This window comes from Mus caroli, unplaced genomic scaffold (assembly GCF_978045245.1).
Source record: "Mus caroli unplaced genomic scaffold, Mus_caroli_1 scaffold_7, whole genome shotgun sequence".
In the NCBI taxonomy this organism is placed as follows: domain Eukaryota; kingdom Metazoa; phylum Chordata; class Mammalia; order Rodentia; family Muridae; genus Mus; species Mus caroli.
Genome location: NW_028227262.1, coordinates 145,663,755 through 145,684,918, shown reverse-complemented (window position 1 = coordinate 145,684,918; position 21,164 = coordinate 145,663,755).

Sequence of the window (21,164 nt, the reverse complement as noted above, 5' to 3'; positions counted from 1 at the left end):
GCAAAAGGTTTCTAAAGGTCAGTTTTAGCTGGATTCATTTAAAGTATGCTGTGTCTTCAGCAACAGGGTCTTATGTAAAAGTTCTGGGAGGCAACGAAAGGCAAGGGCTGCAGTCCTGGACTCTCTTCAGCACACGAAACAGTAATCAGTCAAAGTATTGAAAAATGTATTGGTAGAGTAATTTCAACTTCAGGCCTTGGATGCTATCTGTTAGCATTTCTTTGCCCTTTGCATGTTGGAGGATAGGGTTTGGTAAGTTGATGCATCAAAGGGGTAGGCATGGTGGTGCAATCCTATAGTTACAGCATTTAGGAGGCAGAATCTGGCAGATCTCTGTGGATTTGAGGCTAGCTCTGGTGTACACAATGAGCTCCAAGTCAGCCAAGGCTACACGGTGAGACTCCATCTTAGAAAACAAACAAAAACAAACAAACATACAAACAAGCCAACGTAATACATTTCAAAGGTATTAGCTCTAAGACAGAGGTGGACAAGGAATGATTATTTATTGGGACAGAGATACCCCAAGGTACTTAGGCTCTGGACCTGCAAATTTCATTATGTGGGGTTTTTTTTTGTTTTTGTTTTTTTCAGTTGAATAATACTCCATTGTGTAAATGTACCACATTTTCTTATCCATTCTTTGGCTGAGGGACATCTAGGTTGTTTCTAGTTTCTGGCATGAAATTCAAAAATCTCCATAGTCACTGAAATTTTAATAAGTCAATCATGCTTTGTAGAAAGAGTTTCTTTCCAGGAATTCTTCTTCACAGTTCCCCCTGTTGACTAAGCACAATACTTTGTGCATGTGGTTCAGTTACTTTGGGTACTCAACTGCTAATGAGGTTGAAGACCTTGCATTTCTGAAGTCCACAGGAATGTAATCTAGACAAAATTGGCACAGGTTTGATGCTGTTTATCACTTTGAGTTTGTAGTCTATGATTGGATTAGAAAAATGACTCTTTGATGCTATGTCCTTTTTTGCTTTCAATTGATGAATTTATATGATTTTATTTATCTTGAAAGGGAATAAGAGACAGTTTATTCCAAAGCAAAATATGAAAGTGTAGTCTCCTAAATTTTGATATTCCAATGTAGACGCAGTTTCATTGGTGTTTATTTTTCTCAATATTTTCTCTTCCTATTTTTGAAAATGTAGGTACTTATATGTAATTTCTCTCATGAGACTGCTTTTAATGTGTTATGGAGGTTTCACTTTGTTGTGTTTTAGTTTTTGTTTAATTCTGGGATTTATTTTATTTTTTTTATTTCTTCTTTGATCCCACTAATCATTCCAAATCATTAATTTGGGATTCCAAACTAAATCCCAATAATTTCTGTGAGTTTGTATAATTACTATTCATTTCTTATTGATTTTTAAACTTTACAATATTGATTTCAGATAAAATACATGAATTTATTTTAGTTTTTCTGAATTCATTAAGTTTGTTTTGTGTCCAAGAGTGTCATCTATTTTGTTTCTCCTTCCCTTCTCCCTCTTGCTCTGGCCCTACTCACTTGCTAATCCCTTAATAATATAAATGGAATATTTAACTATTCAGAAAATATTTTAAGATTGAAATGAACTATTTCTCAATATATTTGATAGGATATATCAGTCAATTCATTTAAGGCTGTAGCTATTTTACTATTTTATGCAATATTTCTAGGTTTTGTTTATTTTTTTTCTATATATATTTAGAAAATTGGTTTTTTAATCTTTCTTAATTTTTTGTGTGTACTGTTGGTTATCAATGAACATGCAAATGTCATATTGGCTATATTGTTTTGTACTCTTTGTTGTATATTGATTATTCATCCTTCTATGAAATAGTCTTAAAATAATAGTTGTTTCATTTGTCCTCGAACAATCTCATTAGAGTTCTTCCTTGATAGCTTTTCCCAAAGGTCGAATTGACATTACTTATGAACAATCTGATGCTGAAACTAAATACTTATGACTATCTCTTACTTAAGAATAAGATTTAGGATTGCAGAATGGTGCTTTTCCTATCTTACTATCATGTTTTTTTTTAAGACTTTTATTTTATTTTTATATGCATAATTATTTTTTCTGCATGTGTATATGTGCACTGCATTCATGTGTGATGTTGCAGTGGTCTGAAGAGGGTGCCAGAGCACTTAGAACTTGGTTATGGATGGCTGTGAGCCTCCCCTCAGTGATAAGACCTGAACACAGGTCCTCTGAAAGAACAGGGCACCATCTCTGCAGCCCAGGCTTCATTTTATCTTAAATAGCTTATTCCTTTTAGTTTTATTGCCCCACTCCATTGCTTTCTCCTTAAAATGTCAAAATCAACAAAATTTTTCTTCTTTTGTTTTGACTCTGTTGCTCAACTTCTTTTTCTTTTTAAATATACCCAATATTTGATTTCTTTCTATGTAGTAAGCATGACCCGTAAATTTAAAGTTGCCAACAGTGCATTAATTGAAGTAATAATAATGCTGAAAACATAGCATGCCTGGCTCAGATGTTCGGAGTACTTGTTCATTTGTAAGAGTCAGAATTTTAGTCCTAGCACAGACTTATCATACCACCACATCCCACGAAGCCCTGTCACTCCAGCCCTGGGGTACCCAGTCCCTTTTTTTGGCCTAAGTGCCTGTCCCCACATACGACTGTGCATACACTCACACAAACCCAATACATAAATAAATAAACAAAATTAGAAATTTTAAATATACATATAAAATTATATATGTGTGTATATATATATATATGTGTGTGTGTGTGTGTGTGTGTGTATGTGTGTGTGTGTAAAAGGACCTGAGAGATGGCTGACTATCTGAATTCAATTGTCAGAAGACATATAAAAATGAAAAAGAGAACTGACCCAATAAAGTTGACCTTTTACCTCTTATGTGCACTGTATTGTACTTGTACCAGTGTATAAATTTCTCTCTCTCCTCTCTGTGACACACATGCAAAGTATAGAATAGAATTTAAACACAGAATAAAAAACCTATGTGATAGTGATAGTAATAAAAATATATGTATATATAAGCATATATATAAACATATATATTTTTGGAGAATTAACATTATACAGAAATATTATTTGAACATTGGATTATGTAAGCTCTAATTTTGTAGTTATTTTTACATTCTGTTGTGTCATAGTTACAGATCATTGGTGTTACTGCAGTCCTTTACAACTTATACTTTGTTCTTAGGTATGGCTGTGTTGTGAACATTCTGTGCATCTTTAGGAGGACTGACTCTTTTCTGTATGTCAGGCATACTGCTTGATATATTTGTAATCTCTTGAGATTGGCAGCTTTTTTCCAGGTACATTATAACCCTGCTCATATTTGCACGACCTAGCAGCTTCTGAAACAGGCATGTGAACACCTTCTGTTACAGCATTGATTTCTTCCACTGTTCCCTTAATGCTGCTTGATGTAATTTGAAGCATTAGTTTCGGGCATATATGGGTTTATTGTGGCTATACGTCTTCCATACACTTATTACTTTTGCTAGGATATAATTTCCATTTTTATGTGATGTTGTCTGAATGTTTGTGCCTCTCAGAATTCATGTATTGAGGCAGAATCTAGCCATGAAAGCACCCACCTCATCAACCGGAATAGTGTCCTTATGAAAAGGGGCCTGGGGGAATTCTGTTACTCTCTGTTCTTCATGTCAAGGAATGGAAAGGCTATGGCAAGCAGACTTTCATAAGACATTAGCTTTGCTGAATATCTTGTTGGAAATTAAATTTCTAGACCTGTAAGCTATACATTTTTGCTTCTAGACCATGTAGCCCATAGTACACTGTGATAGCTGCTTGAGTGGACTAACACACTGCCCTTTAATTTTTTTCTTTGCCTAATGTTACATTTACTCATATTATATAAGGACAGACTCTTATTTATTTTCCTGCTACATCTGATCTCACTTGCATTTGGTCTTCATCGTCCCTTCTGTGTTTTCTATTGCCTCTTATTGTGTATCTGGCTTCATTTTATTTCCCAGATTCTCACCTCTCTGTTGTTGGTTGGTGAGCATGGCCAGCAGGTTGTCATCATGATGGTCACACATGTCTGAGGACCCATTCATCTGTTCACTCACTCTCCTTCCTAAGTCACGTAAGGCTGTTTTCCCTTTTCAAGAGGAAGCTTTGCATGTCTGCCATGTTGAACTCTCCTTGCTTTGATCTTATTAACATTGTGAAGAGTTTTAGTATTTCCATTTATTTGGAAATCTTTCAGTAAATAATTTTTCATGGCTTTCACTTTTTTGCATTAATTTTTTTGTTTACAAAACAATAGGTTTCATTGTGACCTTTTATAGAACTTCATAATTTGCCCATATTCCCCCTCTATTAACTGTTTCTTGTTTCCCTTAATGCCTCGTGTTAGTCTCTCTTTCCTGCATTAGACTTTTGCTTTTATACTCTTAAATATGAATTCTGCATATGAGATTATGGAATATTTTGTTTTTCCTTTCCTACTAACCACCTTTGTCCTACCATTTCTTTTAATCAAGTTGTGGGGATTTTTTAACCACATTTTAATAAATGTGGTCAAGTCTCCATTTTTCTTCTTTCTTTTTTAATGTTACTTTTAGGACCTGCTTTGTATAGATATTGAGGCTTCCATATCTGGCTCTCAGTTTTATATTCTACTTTTAAAAAATAATTTTATTCTTGGAGAGACAGAAAACCTGATTTTCATTTTATTCGTTTTAAAGTTGTGTCCATGTTATTAATTAAATACTTATTTCTGCTCTTGTGTTACTTCAGGCATCTCATTTTCCCACTGAGGTTGTTTGTTTATTAATTCATTAATTTATATATTTATTATTTGACCCCCTGTTTTCCTTATCTGCTGCAAGCAGCTCCATTTACATTCTCCAACAGATGTAACCTCCCCAGCCTGAAGCAGGCTGAGCCAGACCTTGACCTTGCTGCCACTAAGGAGATTACCTAGGGTGGAGCTTTCCTCCCTAGATCACTCTATTGTTCAGCCAATGCAGCTTGTTCCCCTTCAAGATACTGCTACCTGCTGGGAGGCCGCTAAACTGTTCCCGAGATTACACCCTAGAGACTATACCCTATCCTGCACATGATCACCTGCAGCTGGTTCCAGGCTCCAAGGATGAATTGGCGGGAATGCCCCCGCCCCCCCTTTATAAGTGCATTTGCCATTAAACATTTGAGCTTTGATCAGGAACCTTGACTTAGCTCCATTTTTCTCTCAACCGCCTAGTTCCCCTCTCTTTCAGCCCTGGCCTGCCACTCAGGTATACCCTGCCCATGTGAGCAACAAACTGGCACCTGGACCAGGACCTGAGGAAAGTCAGGAAGATGCTGAAAGAACGCGGTTTCATGTGGAGCTCCACGGGAAGAAAAAGAAAAGGATCGTATGGGGCTTCGAAGCAACAGGTACACAAGCTAGCGCTAGTTTAAAACTTCATTTTTTAAAGTGTTGCTAGAGGTGTGGGAGGATACGGGCTAAGCTTGAGTCAGCGCTAACCCAGCGCTGGATTCACTTAGGTCAGCAGCAAATTATTGAAACTAGAAACTGATCAGGTGGTTGTCCGCAGCTTTTAAAAGCTGCTTCAGGCGAGAGGAAAAGGGTTTAAAAAAGAAATGAATCAGGTGATTGTCCGCAGTTTTCTAAAGTTGCTTCAGGCAAGAGGAGTAGGGCTTGAAGTACAATTGTTAGAAAATTTTTTAGATAGGATAGATTCTTGTTGCCCATGGTTCAAGGAAGAAGAAACTTTAGATATCAGAACCTGGGAGAAAATTGGGAAAGCCTTGAAAATCACTCAGGCTTATAATTTCACCTTTAGCCTCTGGGCGCTCGTAAAAGATGCTATTGAAAGGGTGATCTCGCAGGGGTCAGATAGTACCCAGGCAGAGCTTGATGAATCTCAGGACAAGCGCCTGTCAGAGAGGGTCTTCTCAGAAAAGAGTCCTCTCAACTCTAAATTTAATAGATATAGAGACTCTGATGATGAGCTAATTTTAAACAAAGAAGATCACTCAAAGAGGAGCCGCCAAATATTTTGAGGAGGATTGGCCTCCTTGCAAGTCTCCCGCTCCACCTATAGCCTCCACCACGGGAGATGCTACTCATAGGGACACACAACTAAGCACATTAGAGTTTGAAGTTAGGCTGCAGAAACTGACTAGTGAGCTTCAGGAGCTAAAAAGGATGTCAGATACAGGAAGGAGTAACTTCTGGAATGTACCAAGCGTAGCTAGGAAGAGCTGTGAGTCAGGCTTGTGAGAGAAGACAGGATACATCTGAAGTGCTAGCCTTTCCTGTCGTAGAGGTAATTGACCAGCAAGATACTAGAGTCAGACAATACCAGACTTTGGATTTCGAGTTGATAAAGGAGTTAAAAACAGCTGTTGTGCCATATGGTCCTTCAGCCCCTTTCACACAAGCATTACTGGATACGGTCGTGGACTCACACTTAACCCCTCCTAGATTGGAAGACTCTATGTAAGGCTACCTTGTCAGGAGGAGACTTCTTGCTTTGGGATTCTGAATGGTGAGATGGCAGTAAGAAAACTGCTGCTTTAAATGCTCAGACCTGTAATCCAGACTGGGATAGTAACATGCTTCTGGGAGAAGGTCCATATGAGGGCCAGGATTGGTTTTCCTATTGGAGTGTACACGCGATTGCGGCGGCTGCCCGCCATGCTTGGGGGCAGTTACCGGTTAGAGGGGATGTTGGTGGGAGTTTAGCCAACATTCGGCAGGGTCCTGATGAGCCTTACCAGAACTTTGTGGATAGGCTATTAATACCTAGTAGAATCCTTGGAAAATCTGACACGGGAAGTCCTTTCATTATGCAATTGGCTTATGAGAATGCTAACGCAATGTGTCACGCCACTATCCAGTCGCACAAAGGATAAACAGATTTAGCGGGATGTGTCCGTCTTTGTGCAGAGATCCGGGCGTCATATTAATCAGGTTTTGGCTTTTGGTGCCACTTTGCAAGGGACTGCCATACAAGCAATGTCCTTGCAGAAACGAGGGAATAATGCATGTTTTAAGTGAGGAAGTTTGGGTCATTTTAAAACTGATTGTCCTAAGAACAAAGGTGCTGACAGTGGGCAAGCAGGCCGTGTCCCAGGAATTTGTCCCCAGTGCAGAAAGGGCAACCATTGGGCTAAGGTGTGCAAATCCAAGCCAGGCATTCTGGGCCGTCTGTTGCTGGGAAACAAGAGGAGGGGCCAGCCTCAGGCCCTGACCTACTCACAGCAAACAGCTTATGGGGCCATGAACCTCCTGCCCAGCCAAAGAGATTGGTTTTTGAACTTGTCAGGGCAAAACCAGGAGGTGCAGAATTGGACCTCTGTTCCACCACTCACACAGTATTAACTCCAGAAATGGGAGTCCAAACTCTGCTTACTGGAGTCTTTGGACCTCTACCTGTAGAAACTTGTGGATTTCTTTTAGGACGAAGCAGTTCTATTGTAAAAGGCCTGCAGATTTATCCAGGTGTTATAAATAATGATTATGAGGGAGAAATTAAAATCATAGCTGCTTTCCCTCATGGTGTTATAACTGTACCCACTAATCAAAGAATTGCTCAACTTGTTTTAATCTCTCTACATCCACCACCATCCAGATTTGTTAAGAATGAGAGAGGACACGATGGCTTTGACTCCTCTGGTGTGAATTGGGTTCAATCTATTACTAATCAGAGACCTAACCTTAAATTGACATTTGATGAAAAAAGCTTTGAAGGATTGATAGATACTAGAGCTGATGTAACAATTATTAGAGGACAGAATTGGCTTTCAACTTGGCCTTTGACTGATACGCTTATTCACCTTCAAGGAATTGGTTATGCTAGTAACCCAAAACGAAGCTCCAAATTGCTAACCTAGAGATATGGGGAAGGCAAATCAGGACAAATTCAGCCATACGATATGTCAAATTTGCCTATAACTCTATGGGGAAGAGATCTCTTGTCACACATGGGTGTTATAATGTACAGTCCTAATGAGATGGTGACTAAGCAGATGCTCAGACAGGGACGTTTGCCTGGTAATGGGCTAAAAAAGAAGGGACTAGGAATTAAGACTTTTGAAGATCCTAAACCTCACTCTAACACAAGAGGTTTGGAGTATTTTCAGTAATGGCCACTATCTTGCCTGCATCCCACGCTGATAAAATTCAATGGCTTAATAATATTCCAGTGTGAGTGGATCAGTGGTCTTTACCTAAAGAAAAAAATAGAAGCTGCCTCTTCACTAGTGCAGGAGCAGCTAGAGGCAGGACATTTAGTAGAATTTCAGTCCCCTTGGAATACACCAATTTTCATTATCAAGAAAAAATATGGTAAATGGAGATTGTTACAAGATTTTAGAAAAGTTAATGAAACCGTGACACCTATGGGAGCTTTACAACCTGGGCTTCCATCCCCAGTAGCCATTCCTAAAGGATATAATAAAATTGTGGTAGATCTGAAGGATTGTTTCTTTACTATTCCTTTGTATCCTAAGGATTGTGAAAGATTTTCTTTTAGTGTTCCTTCTATAAATTTTAAGGAACCTTTGAAGAGATATCAATGGAAAGTTCTCCCACAGGGCAAGACTAATAGTCCTACCTTATGCCAAAAGTTTGTGGTACAAGCCATTCAGCCTGTGAGACAACAATGGCCTATGGTCTACATCATTCATTTCACAGATGATGTTTTGATGGTGGGAAAAGACCCCCCGGATTTGCTTTTGTGTTATAGAAATTTACAAAAAGCTTTAGCTGAGAAAGGATTACAGATAGCTCCTGAAAAGATACAAACTCAGGATCCTTATAATTATTTGGGCTTTAGACTTACTAATCAAGCTGCTTTTCCCCAGAAGATAGTTATTCGCAGAGACAACTTAAGGACTTTGAATGATTTTCAAAAATTGTTAAGTGATATTAATTGGCTTCACCCCTATTTAAAGCTTACTACAGGGGAGTTGAAATCTTTATTTGATATTCAGAAAGGGAGTTCTGATCCTACCTCCCCTAGATCTTTAACCTCAGAAGTATTGCTGGCCTTACAACAAGTGGAAAAAGCTATTGAAGAGCAATTTGTCACTTATATAGATTACTCTTTGCCTTTACATCTGTTAATTTTTAATATGATTCATATGCCTAAAGGATTTTTATGGCAAAAGTCTCCTCTAATGTGGATACATTCGAGGATTTCTCCTAAACGTAATATCTTGCCATATTATGAAGCAGTAGTTAAGATGATTATCACTGGAAGGAAGCAGGCACTAACTTATTTTGGCAAAGAGCTAGATATTATTGTTCAGTTTTACAGCGTAGGTCAAGACACTTGGCTGAAACAGCACAGTACAGATTGGTTGCTTGCTCAAATAGGGTTTAAAGGAACTATAGACAGCCACTACCCCCAAGATAGGTTGATAAAATTTTTGAATGTACATGAGGTGATATTTCCTAATATGACCTCTTTACAACCCTTACACAATGCTTTTCTGGTGTTTACTGATGGCTCCTCTAAAGGGCAAGCTGGATATCTTCTAAATAATCAACAGGTAATCATAAAGACTCCTGGCCTCTCAGCTCAATTAGCAGAATTAACAGCAGTACTGAATGTCTTTCAGTCTGTGAATGAAGCTTTTAATATTTTTACTGATAGTCTATATGTTGCACAATCGGTACTCTTATTGGAGACCTGTGGCCCATTTAACTTTAATACACCAGCAGGATCCCTGTTTTCACAATTGCAAAACATCATTCTTGCCTGAAAACAACCGTTCTATATTGGTCACATACAATCTCCTTCTGGTCTTTGTGGACCTTTAGCTGAAGGAATGATTGCATCGACAGAGCTCTAATAGGAGGCGCCTTAATTTCAGATCCTGTTGCTTTGGCCAAACGTGATCATGAAAAATTTTATCTCTCTAGCCATACCTTAAGGCTCCGACATAAGATCACTAGGAGCAGGCAAGAATGATTGTAAAACAATGTCCTAAATGTATTACATTATCTCCAGTGCCACATTTAGGAGTTAATCCACGAGGTCTTATGCCTAATCATATTTGGCAAATGGATGTAACTCATTATGCAGAATTTGGAAAATTAAAATATATACATGTTTGTATTGACACTTGTTCAGGATTTCATTTTGCTTCTCTGCATACTGGAGAAGCCTCCAAAAATGTAATTGGTCATTGCCTACAAGCCTTTAATGCCATGGGATTGCCTAAACATATTAAGACAGATAATGGGCCATCCTATTCTAGCAAAAATTTTACTTCATTTTGTAAAGAATTTGGCATCAAACATAAAACTGGAATTCCTTATAACCCCATGGGACAAGGAATAATTGAACGTGCTCATCACACTTTAAAAAATTGGCTTTTAAAAACAAAACAGGGGCAGTTATATCCCCCAAGGTCACCAAAAGCACATCTTGTTTTTGCTTTATTTGTTCTAAATTTTTTGCAAACTGATGCTAAAGATCATTCTGCAGCAGATAGCCACTGGCATCCAGTTACTTCTAGTTCTTATGCCATGGTAAAGTGGTGGGACCCATTAACTAACGAATGGAAGGGTCCAGACCTGGTCCTAATCTTGGGAAGGGGCTTGGTCTGTGTTTTTTTCACACACACACAAAAAGATGGAGAGCGATGGCTGCCTGAGAGATTAGTTCGTCAACTGGACACAGATCCTGAATCTTCCAGTAAGTATGACTCTGATTATAGCTAAAAGTCCTCTTTAGCAGAAAAGTTAATTTGGAGCACAGCCTCCTCTCCCAGAAAGTTACAGCCTTTCTGTGATTCTCAAAGTCACCTCCCCAACACGGGAGCTCTGAGTTTGAGCCTGATCATTGCTAATTTGCAATTGAATTGAGTACCTGGACTTTCCCAAAGAAGCTTTTGTACTGTTGCTTTTCACTGTCTTTGTTTTTCAAGCAGGTTAGTCAATGCTCCTCAGCCTGACTGCAGCAGGTGTGCACCTTCGCCTCCAACAAGGCAGGTGGCAATTATTAAATCTTCATGAAGAAGCATTCTAAGTACATATTGTGGCTTTGGTCTGAATTGGAAATAAGGTGTGCTAATGAGGGCCGGACAGTCAATGACGGGCACCCAGATCTCAGAACCATACCAATCTAAGACAGAGGTATATGCCAAAAGGTGATGGCTGTTGATAACACACCACAGAGCTATGTTTGGTGTGAAATATAACACAAACAAGCTGCATGTAGCTTCCAAGACAGAATTGGATGGTTCGGGAAGATCTAAGATTTCCTAAGACAGGCGCTAAGATTTCCTAAGACAGGCGCTGCCGCCAGCCACCATAATTCCCAGGCAGGACCATAGAGCATAAATTAATTTTATGCCTCAATCCAGCTTTTTTTCAATATTAATAATAGGGGAGAAATTGTAACCTCCCCCAGCCTGAAGCAGGCTGAGCCAGACCTTGACCTTGCTGCCACTAAGGAGATTACCTAGGGTGGAGCTTTCCTCCCTAGATCACTCTATTGTTCAGCCACTGCCACTGTTCCCCTTCAAGATACTGCTACCTGCTGGGAGACTACCTGCAGCTACCTGCTATTCCAGAGACTACACCCTATCCAGCACGTCATCACCTGCAGCTGGTTCCAGGCTCTAAGGATGAATTGGCAGGAATGCCCCCGCCCCCCTTATAAGCGCATTTGCCATTAAACATTTGAGCTTTGATCAGGAACCTTGACTTAGCTCCATTTTTCTCTTGACCACCTAGTTCCCCTATCTTTCAGCCCTGGCCTGCCACTCAGGTATACCCTGTCTTTGTGAGCTGCCACTCAGGTGTACCTTGTCCTTGTGATCTGTGGCTGGCTCACAACAAACAGATGCTTTGTAGCTTTCTGGATTCACCAGTGTTTCCTGATTACTGGCAGATGGTATACTTCCTTGTCTGCTAGCTTTCTATTGGATCTTCTAAGAAATTTGTTCTAAAAGCTACTTTTTGGTAATCTTTAACATCTATGGGGGGGGGTGACTAAATGGCAGTGTTTGACTTTGTGAGTTCTGGTAACAGAAGACAAATTAAGGAGGAGAGTGAGAAAGTAGAGAAACGGTTGTCACAGAGCTCTCCTTGGTCTTTCTTTCTATTGCCAGTCTATCAGGAAACCTTCAATCTGAACAAGAAGGAGACTTTGTGAATAAAACTTTAGGATGGAAAAAAGTACCATAACCCACCAGTGCCTCGGGAGTCGAAAAGAATAACCACGGATGTCATGGATAGCTGCTTAGTGGGCATTTGTTTATGTGAACTCCTTGGGTCTTTGAGGCTTTTTATGTCTCTGAGAGGATTTCATGAACACTGGAAGCAACAGTCAGACTTGGAGTGAAGGCAAGATCCCAAGTACTGGAGAGAATTAGAGTACAAACCACACTGAATACCTGTCTTCTATCCTGTTCTTTCCTTCACGTGGTCTCCTGGTATCTTTAACCCTCCTACCCCTCCTTAAATGCAGGCTGACTCATGAAGCTTTGGGTTTTTTTGTTTGGTTGGTTGGTTGGGGTTTTTTTTTTTTTTATTATTTTTTTAATTGGATATTTTATTTGTATTTCAAATGTTATCCCCTTTCCTGGTTTCCCCTCCACAAACACCCTATCCCATCTCTCCTCCCCCACTTCTATGATGTTGCTCCCCTCCCCGCCCACCCACTCACACCTCACGGCTCTGCCATTCCCCTGCACTGGGGCATCAAGCCTTCACAGGACCAAGGGTCTCTCCTCCCATTGATATCTGACAAGGCCATCCTCTGCTACATGTGCTGCTGGAGCCATGGGTCCCTCCATGTATACTCTTTGGTTTGTGGTTTAGTCCCTGGGAACTCTGGGGGATCTGATTGGTTGATATTGTTGTCCTTCTTATGGGGTTGCAAATCCCTTCAGCTCCTTCAGTCCTTTCTCTAACTCCTCCATTGGTGACCCCATGCTCAGTCAAATGGTTGGCTGCAAGCATCCAAGCATCTGCCTCTGTATTTGTTAGGCTCTGACTGAGCCCATTAGCTGATCTCTTTTATTACTAATGAGCTAATTATTGAAATGTCTGTGTGTCCTCTCAGATTCTATAGTTCCTTCAGGGCTGATTCCCAGAAAGGGCATCATTGCTCTCAGCAGGTTTTCATCTTGCTATCCTTTCCATTTCCTTCCTCAGAACACCTTTCTTTGTCACTGTGATAGTTTTAATAAGAATGTCACCCAACTTTAATAAGAATAGGCTTATGTATCTGAATATTTGGCTCCCAATTGGTGGAGTTGTTTAGGAAGGATTAGGAGGTATGGCCTTGTTGGAGGACATGTGTCACTGGAGAGGAGATGGAATTTGAGGTTTTAAAAGCCCATGCCATTCTTAGTTAATTTTCTCTGCAACATACTTGTGGATCAAGATGTGAGCTCTCATCCACTGCTATGGCATTATACCTGCCTGCCTGCCTGCTGCCATGCTCCTTGCCATGATGGTCATGGACTCTAAGCCTGTGAAACTGTAAGTCCTAAACCAACGTTTTCTTCTGTAAGTTACCTCAGTCTTAGTGTCTCCAGAGCAATTAAAAATTAATCAAGACTCTTTACAGTGTTAAGTGGATAAATGACAGTCACATTCTTCACCATCCTTTATATTTAGGCCCCATTAATGCTTTAAACTTCACTAAATGTTTCCCTCAATGTGTGAGAATAGAAGAAAACTTGGAAAAAGTTGTATGTCTGTGCACTCATGTGTATGTGTGTGTGTGTGTGTGTGTGTGTGTATGTGTATGTGCACTCACATTTGCCCCCTGTATGCACATTTGAAGATCAGAGGAAGCTGCTGGGCACCATGCTTTATCATTCTCCAACTTATTCCCTTGAGGGAGGGTCTCTTACTGAACTAGAACTTTCTGTTTTCTGGCTAGACAGACTGGTCAGCGAGCTCCATCAATCCTGTCTATTTTCACTGTTCTCCAGCCCATGTTGAGACCATTCATCTATGGTCACGAATGGCTTTGGCATTCGTGCAGGGGCTCTGAGCTCGTTCCTCATATTTGTATAGAATATATGTTTTCCCATTGATGTATTTTCCTACTCTCAGAAGCAAACTTTTTAGCTGCATATACATTAATCTAGAGTTCTTGTATTTGAATAAAATCTATAGACCAATAAAAAAAATTAAGATAATTTTAGCCCCAAACTATACATGCTGCAGACAATTCCTTCCATTCTGTCAACCATCAGGAGATAATCTTTTGGTGTCCATTTTAATTAAAAAAATAAAGAAGATAGAGGACAGCCATACTTGACAGGCAGAGTAGTCTAGTAAAGACATCCAAGAACGCCAAGTTAAAAAGCTTTAGTTGATCTCGAAAAACCAAAAAAAAAAAAAAAAAAAAAAAAAAAAAAAAAAAAAAAAGCTTTAGTTGAGGAGTTTGTCAGCCACTACTGTGTCTTGAATATGAGATGTTTCATGAGATTATGTGTTTTATCTCTTGGTTTTCAGGAGTTGTATTGAAAGTTGTGGAACCTTTAGGAGGTGAAGCCCTGCTGGGAGAAGTTGGGTAATGGGAGAACAGCCCTTGAGGTTTGATAGTCTGCTGTACAGCCAGTGTGTTTTCTGTTCCAGATTATAGACATAATGTGATCACCCTCCTTGTGGTTCTGCAGTGATGCCTTCCCTGTCAAAATGGATGATATCTTTTCTTTTTTTTTTTAATTTTTAATATTTTTTATTACATATTTTCCTCAATTACATTTCCAATGCTATCCCAAAAGTCCCCCATAGCGCTCCCCACTTCCCTACCCACCCATTCCCATTCTTTTGGCCCTGGCATTCCCCTATATTGGGGCATATAAAGTTTGCAAGTCCAATGGGCCTCTCTTTCCAGTGATGGCCTACTAGACCATCTTTCCATACATATGCAGCTAGAGACAAGAGCTCCGGGGTACTGGTTAGTTCATCATGTTGTTCCAACTATGGGGTTGCAGATCCCTTTAGTTCCTTGGGTACTTTCTCTAGCTTCTCCATTGGGAGCCCTATGATACATTTAATAGCTGACTGTGAGCATCCACTCCTGTGTTTGCTAGGCCCCTGCATAGTCTCACAAGAGACAGCTATATTTGGGTCCTTTCAGCAAAATCTTGCTAGTGTATGCAATGGTGTCCACATTTAGAAGCTGATTATGGGATGGATCACTGGATACGGCAGTCTCTAGATGGTCCATCCTTTCATCACAGCTCCAAACTTTGTCTCTGTAACTCCTTCCATGGGTGTTTTGTTCCCAATTCTAAGAAGGGACACAGTGTCCACATTTTGGTCTTCATTCTTCTTGAGTTTCATGCATTTAGCAAATTGTATCTTATATCTTGGGTATCCTAAGTTTTGGGCTAATATCCACTTATCAGTGAATACATATTGTGTGAGTTCCTTTGTGATTGTGTTACCTCACTCAAGATGATGCCCTCCAGGTCCATCCATTTGGCTAGGAATTTCATAAATTCATTCTTTTTAATAGCTGAGTAGTACTCCATTGTGTAAATGTACCATAATTTCTGTATCCATTCCTCTGTTGAGGGACATCTGGGTTCTTTCCAGCTTCTGGCTATTATAAATAGGGCTGCTATGAACATAGTGGAGCATGTGTCCTTCTTACCGGTTGGGACATCTTCTGGATATATGCCCAGGAGAGGTATTGCTGGATCCTCCGGTAGTACTATGTCCAATTTTCTGAGGAACCGCCAGACTGATTTCCAGAGTGGTTGTACAAGCTTGCAATCCCACCAACAATGGAGGAGTGTTCCTCTTTCTCCACATCCTCGCCAGCATCTGCTGTCACCTGAATTTTTGATCTTAGCCATTCTGACTGGTGTGAGGTGGAATCTCAGGGTTGTTTTGATTTGCATTTCCCTGATGATTGAGGATGTTGAACATTTTTTCAGGTGCTTCTCTGCCATTCGGTATTCCTCAGGTGAGAATTCTTTGTTCAGTTCTGAGCCCCATTTTTTAATGGGGTTATTTGACTTTCTGGAGTCCACCTTCTTGAGTTCCTTATATATATTGGATATTAGACCCTTATCTGATTTAGGATAGGTAAAGATCCTTTCCCAATCTGTTGTTGGTTTTTTTGTCTTATTGATGGTGTCTTTTGCCTTGCAGAAGCTTTGCAGTTTCATGAGGTCCCACTTGTCAATTCTTGATCTTACAGCACAAGCCATTGCTGTTCTATTCAAGAATTTTTCCCCTGTGCCCATATCTTCAAGGCTTTTCCCCACTTTCTCCTCTATAAGTTTCAGTGTCTCTGGTTTTATGTGAAGTTCCTTGATCCACTTAGACTTGACCTTAGTACAAGAAGATAGGAATGGATCGATTCACATTCTTCTTCATGATAACAACCAGTTGTGCAGCACCATTTGTTGAAAATGCTGTCTTTCTTCCACTGGATGTTTTTAGCTCCCTTGTCGAAGATCAAGTGACCGTAGGTGTGTGGGTTCATTTCTGGGTCTTCAATTCTATTCCATTGGTCTATCTGTCTGTCACTATACCAGTACCATGCAGTTTTTATCACAATTGCTCTGTAGTAAAGCTTTAGGTCTGGCATGGTGATTCCACCAGAGGTTCTTTTATCCTTGAGAAGAGTTTTTGCTATCCTAGGTTTTTTGTTATTCCAGATGAATTTGCAGATTGCACTTTCTAATTCGTTGAAGAATTGAGTTGGAATTTTGATGGGGATTGCATTGAATCTGTAGATTGCTATTGGCAAGATAGCCATTTTTAAAATGTTGATCCTGCCAATCCATGAGCATGGGAGATCTTTCCATCTTCTGAGATCTTCTATAATTTCTTTCTTCAGAGACTTGAAGTTTTTATTATACAGATCTTTCACTTTCTTAGTTAGAGTCACGCCAAGATATTTTATATTATTTGTGACTATTGAGAAGGGTGTTGTTTCCCTAATTTCTTTCTCAGCCTGTTTATTCTTTGTGTAGAGAAAGGCCATTGATTTGTTTGAGTTAATTTTATATCCAGCTACTTCACCGAAGCTGTTTATCAGGCTTAGGAGTTCTCTGGTGGACTTTTTAGGGTCACTTATATATACTATCATATCATCTGCAAAAAGTGATATTTTGACTTCATCTTTTCCAATTTGTATCCCTTTGATCTCCTTTTGTTGTCGAATTGCTCTGGCTAGGACTTCAAGTACAATGTTGAATAGGTATGGAGAAAGTGGACAGCCTTGTCTAGTCCCTGATTTTAGAGGGATTGCTTCAAGCTTCTGACCATTTACTTTGATGTTGGCTACTGGTTTGCTGTAGATTGCTTTTATCATGTTTAGGTATGGGCCTTGAATTCCTGATCTTTCCAAGACTTTTATCATGAATGGGTGTTGGATCTTGTCAAATGCTTTTTCCGCAACTAACGAGATGACCATGTGGTTTTTGTCTTTGAGTTTGTTTATATACTGGATTACGTTGATGGATTTCCGTATATTGAACCATCCCTGCATCCCTGGGATGAAACCTACTTGGTCAGGATGGATGATTGTTTTGATGTGTTCTTGGATTCGGTTAGCAAGAACTTTATTGAGGATTTTTGCATCAATATTCATAAGGGATATTGATCTGAAGTTTTCTATCTTTGTTGGGTCTTTTTGTGGTTTAGGTATCAGAGTAATTGTGGCTTCATAGAATGAGTTGGGTAGAGTACCTTCTGTTTCTATTTTGTGGAATAGTTTGTGAAGAACTGGGATTAGATCTTCTTTGAAGGTCTGATAGAACTCTGCACTAAACCCATCTGGTCCTGGGCTTTTTTTTTAGTTTGGAGACTATTAATGACTGCTTCTATTTCTTTGGGGGATATAGGGCTGTTTAGATCATTAACCTGATCTTGGTTCAACTTTGGTACCTGGTATCTGTCTAGGAACTTCTCCATTTCATCCAGGTTCTCCAGTTTTGTTGAGTATAGCCTTTGGTAGAAGGATCTGATGGTGTTTTGGATGTCTTCAGGATCTGTTGTTATGTCTCCTTTTTCATTTCTGATTTTGTTAATTAGGATGCTTTCCCTGTGCCCTCTAGTGAGTCTGGCTAAGGGTTTATCTATCTTGTTGATTTTCTCAAAGAACCAGCTCCTTGATTGGTTGATTCTTTGAATAGTTCTTCTTGTTTCCACTTGGTTGATTTCGCCCCTGAGGTTGATTATTTCCTGACGTCTACTCCTCTTGGGTGAATTTGCTTCCTTTTGTTCTAGTGCTTTTAGGTGTGTTGTCAAGCTGCTAATGTGTGCTCTTTCTAGTTTCTTTTTGGAGGCACTCAGAGCTATGAGTTTTCCTCTTAGAAATGCTTTCATTGCGTCCCATAAGTTTGGGTATGTTGTGGCTTCATTTTCATTGAACTCTAAAAAGTCCTTAATTTCTTTCTTTATTACTTCCTTGACCAAGGTATCATTGAGAAGAGTGTTGTTCAGTTTCCACGTGAATGTTGGCTTTCTATTATTTATTTTGTTATTGAAGATCAGCCTTAGTCCATGGTGATCTGATAGGATGCATGGGACAATTTCAATATTTTTGTATCTGTTGAGGCCTGTTTTGTGACCAATTACGTGGTCAATTTTGGAGAAGGTACCATGAGGTGCTGAGAAGAAGGTATATCCTTTTGTTTTAGGGTAAAATGTTCTGTAGATATCTGCCAGATCCATTTGATCCATAACTTCTGTTAGTTTCACTGTGTCCCTGTTTAGTTTCTGTTTTATGATCTGTCCATTGGTGAAAGTGGTGTGTTGAAGTCTCCCACTATTATTGTATGAGGTGCAATGTGTGCTTTGAGATTTACTAAAGTTTCTTTAATGAATGAGGCTGCCTTTGTATTTGGAGCATAGATATTCAGGATTGATAGTTCCTCTTGGAGGATTTTACCTTTGATGAGTATGAAGTGCCCCTCCCTGTCTTTTTTGATGACTTTGGGTTGGAAGTCAATCTTATCAGATATTAGAATGGTTACTCCAGCTTGTTTCTTCATACCATTTGCTTGGAGAATCGTTTTCCAGCCTTTCATTCTGAGGTAGTGTCTATCTTTTTCTCTGAGATGAGTTTCCTGTAAGCAGCAAAATGTTGGGTCTTGTTTGTGTAGCCAGTTTGTTAGTCTATGTCTTTTTATCGGGGAGTTGAGTCCATTGATATTAAGAGATATTAAGGAAAAGTAATTGTTGTTTCCTGTTATTTTTGTTGTTAAAGTTGGCATTCTGTTCTTGTGGCTGTCTTCTTTTAGGTTTGTTGAGGGATTACCTTCTTGTTGTTTCTAGGGCGTGGTTCCCGTCCTTGTATTGTTTTTTTTCTGTTATTATCCTTCGAAGGGCTGGATTCCTGGAGAGATAATGTGTGAATTTGGTTTTGTCGTGGAACACTTTGGTTTCTCCATCTATGTTAATTGAGAGTTTGGCTGGGTATAGTAGCCTGGGCTGGAATTTGTGTTCTTTTAGTGTCTGTATAACATCTGTCTAGGATCTTCTGGCTTTCATAGTCTCTGGTGAAAAATCTGGTGTAATTCTGATAGGCTTGCCTTTATATGTTACTTGGCCTTTTTCTCTTACTGCTTTTAGTATTCTATCTTTATTTAGTGCATTTGTTGTTCTGATTATTATGTGTCAGGAGGTATTTCTTTTCTGGTCCAGCCTATTTTGAGTTCTGTAGGCTTCTTGTATGTTCATGGGCATCTCTTTCTTTAGATTTGGGAAGTTTTCTTCTATAATTTTGTTGAAGATGTTTGCTGGTCCTTTGAGTTGAAAATCTTCATTCTCATCCACTCCTATTATCCGTAGGTTTGGTCTTCTCATTGCGTCCTGTATTTCCTGGATGTTTTGAGTTAGGATCTTTTTGCATTTTCCATTTTCCTTGATTGTTGTGCCGATGTTCTCTATGGAATCTTCTGCACCTGAGATTCTCTCTTCCATCTCTTGTATTCTGTTGCTGATGCTCGCATCTATGGTTCCAGATTTCTTTCCTAGGTTTTCTATCTCCAGTGTTGCCTCATTTTGGGTTTTCTTTATTGTGTCTACTTCCCTTTTTAGGTCTAGTATGGTTTTGTTCATTTCCATCATCTGATTGGATGTGTTTTCCTGTTTTTCTTTAAGGACTTCTACCTGTTTGATTGTGTTATCCTGTTTTTCTTTAAGGACTTCTATCTGTTTGATTGTGTTATCCTGTTTTTCTTTAAGGACTTCTACCTCTTTGATTGTGTTATCCTGTTTTTCTTTAAGGACTTGTAACTCTTTAGCCATGTTCTCCTGTAGTTCTTTAAAGTCCTTCTTGATGTCCTCTACCATCATCATGAGATATGCTTTTAAATCCAGGTCTAGCTTTTCAGGTGTGTTGGGGTGCCCTGGACTGGGCGAAGTGGGAGTGCTGTGTCCTGATGATGGTGAGTGGTCTTCGTTTCTGTTAGTAAGATTCTTACGTTTACCTCTCGCCATCTGGTAATCTCTGGAGTTGTTATAGTTGTCTCTGTTCAGAGGTTGTTCTTCTGGTGATTCTGAGTACCGTCTGTCAGCAGACCTGGGAGACAGGCTCTCTCCTCTGAGTTTCAGTGGTTAGAGCACTCCCTGCTGACAAGCTTTCCTCTTAAAGGGAAGGTGTACAGATATCTGGCGTTTGGACCTCCTCCTGGCCGAAGAAGAAGGCCGAAAACAGGACCTTTCCCAGATGCTGTGTTGCTTTGGCAGGTCACAGAAGCTGCCAGCTTCTGTGGTGCACACTCTCAGCTGTGCAGACTAGGTTCCTAAGTTCGGTGGAGTCCTGGATCCAAGATGTGCTCCCTGCTCCTGAGGCAGAGGGCTCCTGTGCAGGGCAGACCACTGTCTTCCAGCTGGGAGGGTGCCGAATGTCTGCGGCCCCAAAAGGGTGCTGCCTCAGCGGCTCTGTGGCTCCCGCCTGTCCCAGAAGCTGTCTGCCTCTGTGGTCCTCACTCTCACCTGTGCAGACTAAGTTCGGTGGAGTCCTGGAGCCAAGATGGCGCTCCCTGCAGGGTGGACCTCTGTCCTCTGTCTGATATCTTTTGTTTTTAAAAATTTATACTACTTTGAATTTATTCTTTGAGAATTCATATTTAATCATATTCACATGTTCCCTGTCCAACTCCTCTCCAACTCCCAATCAAGTGACCCGCCCAATTTTGTATTCCCCCACTTTTTTAAAAAAAATTAGCGA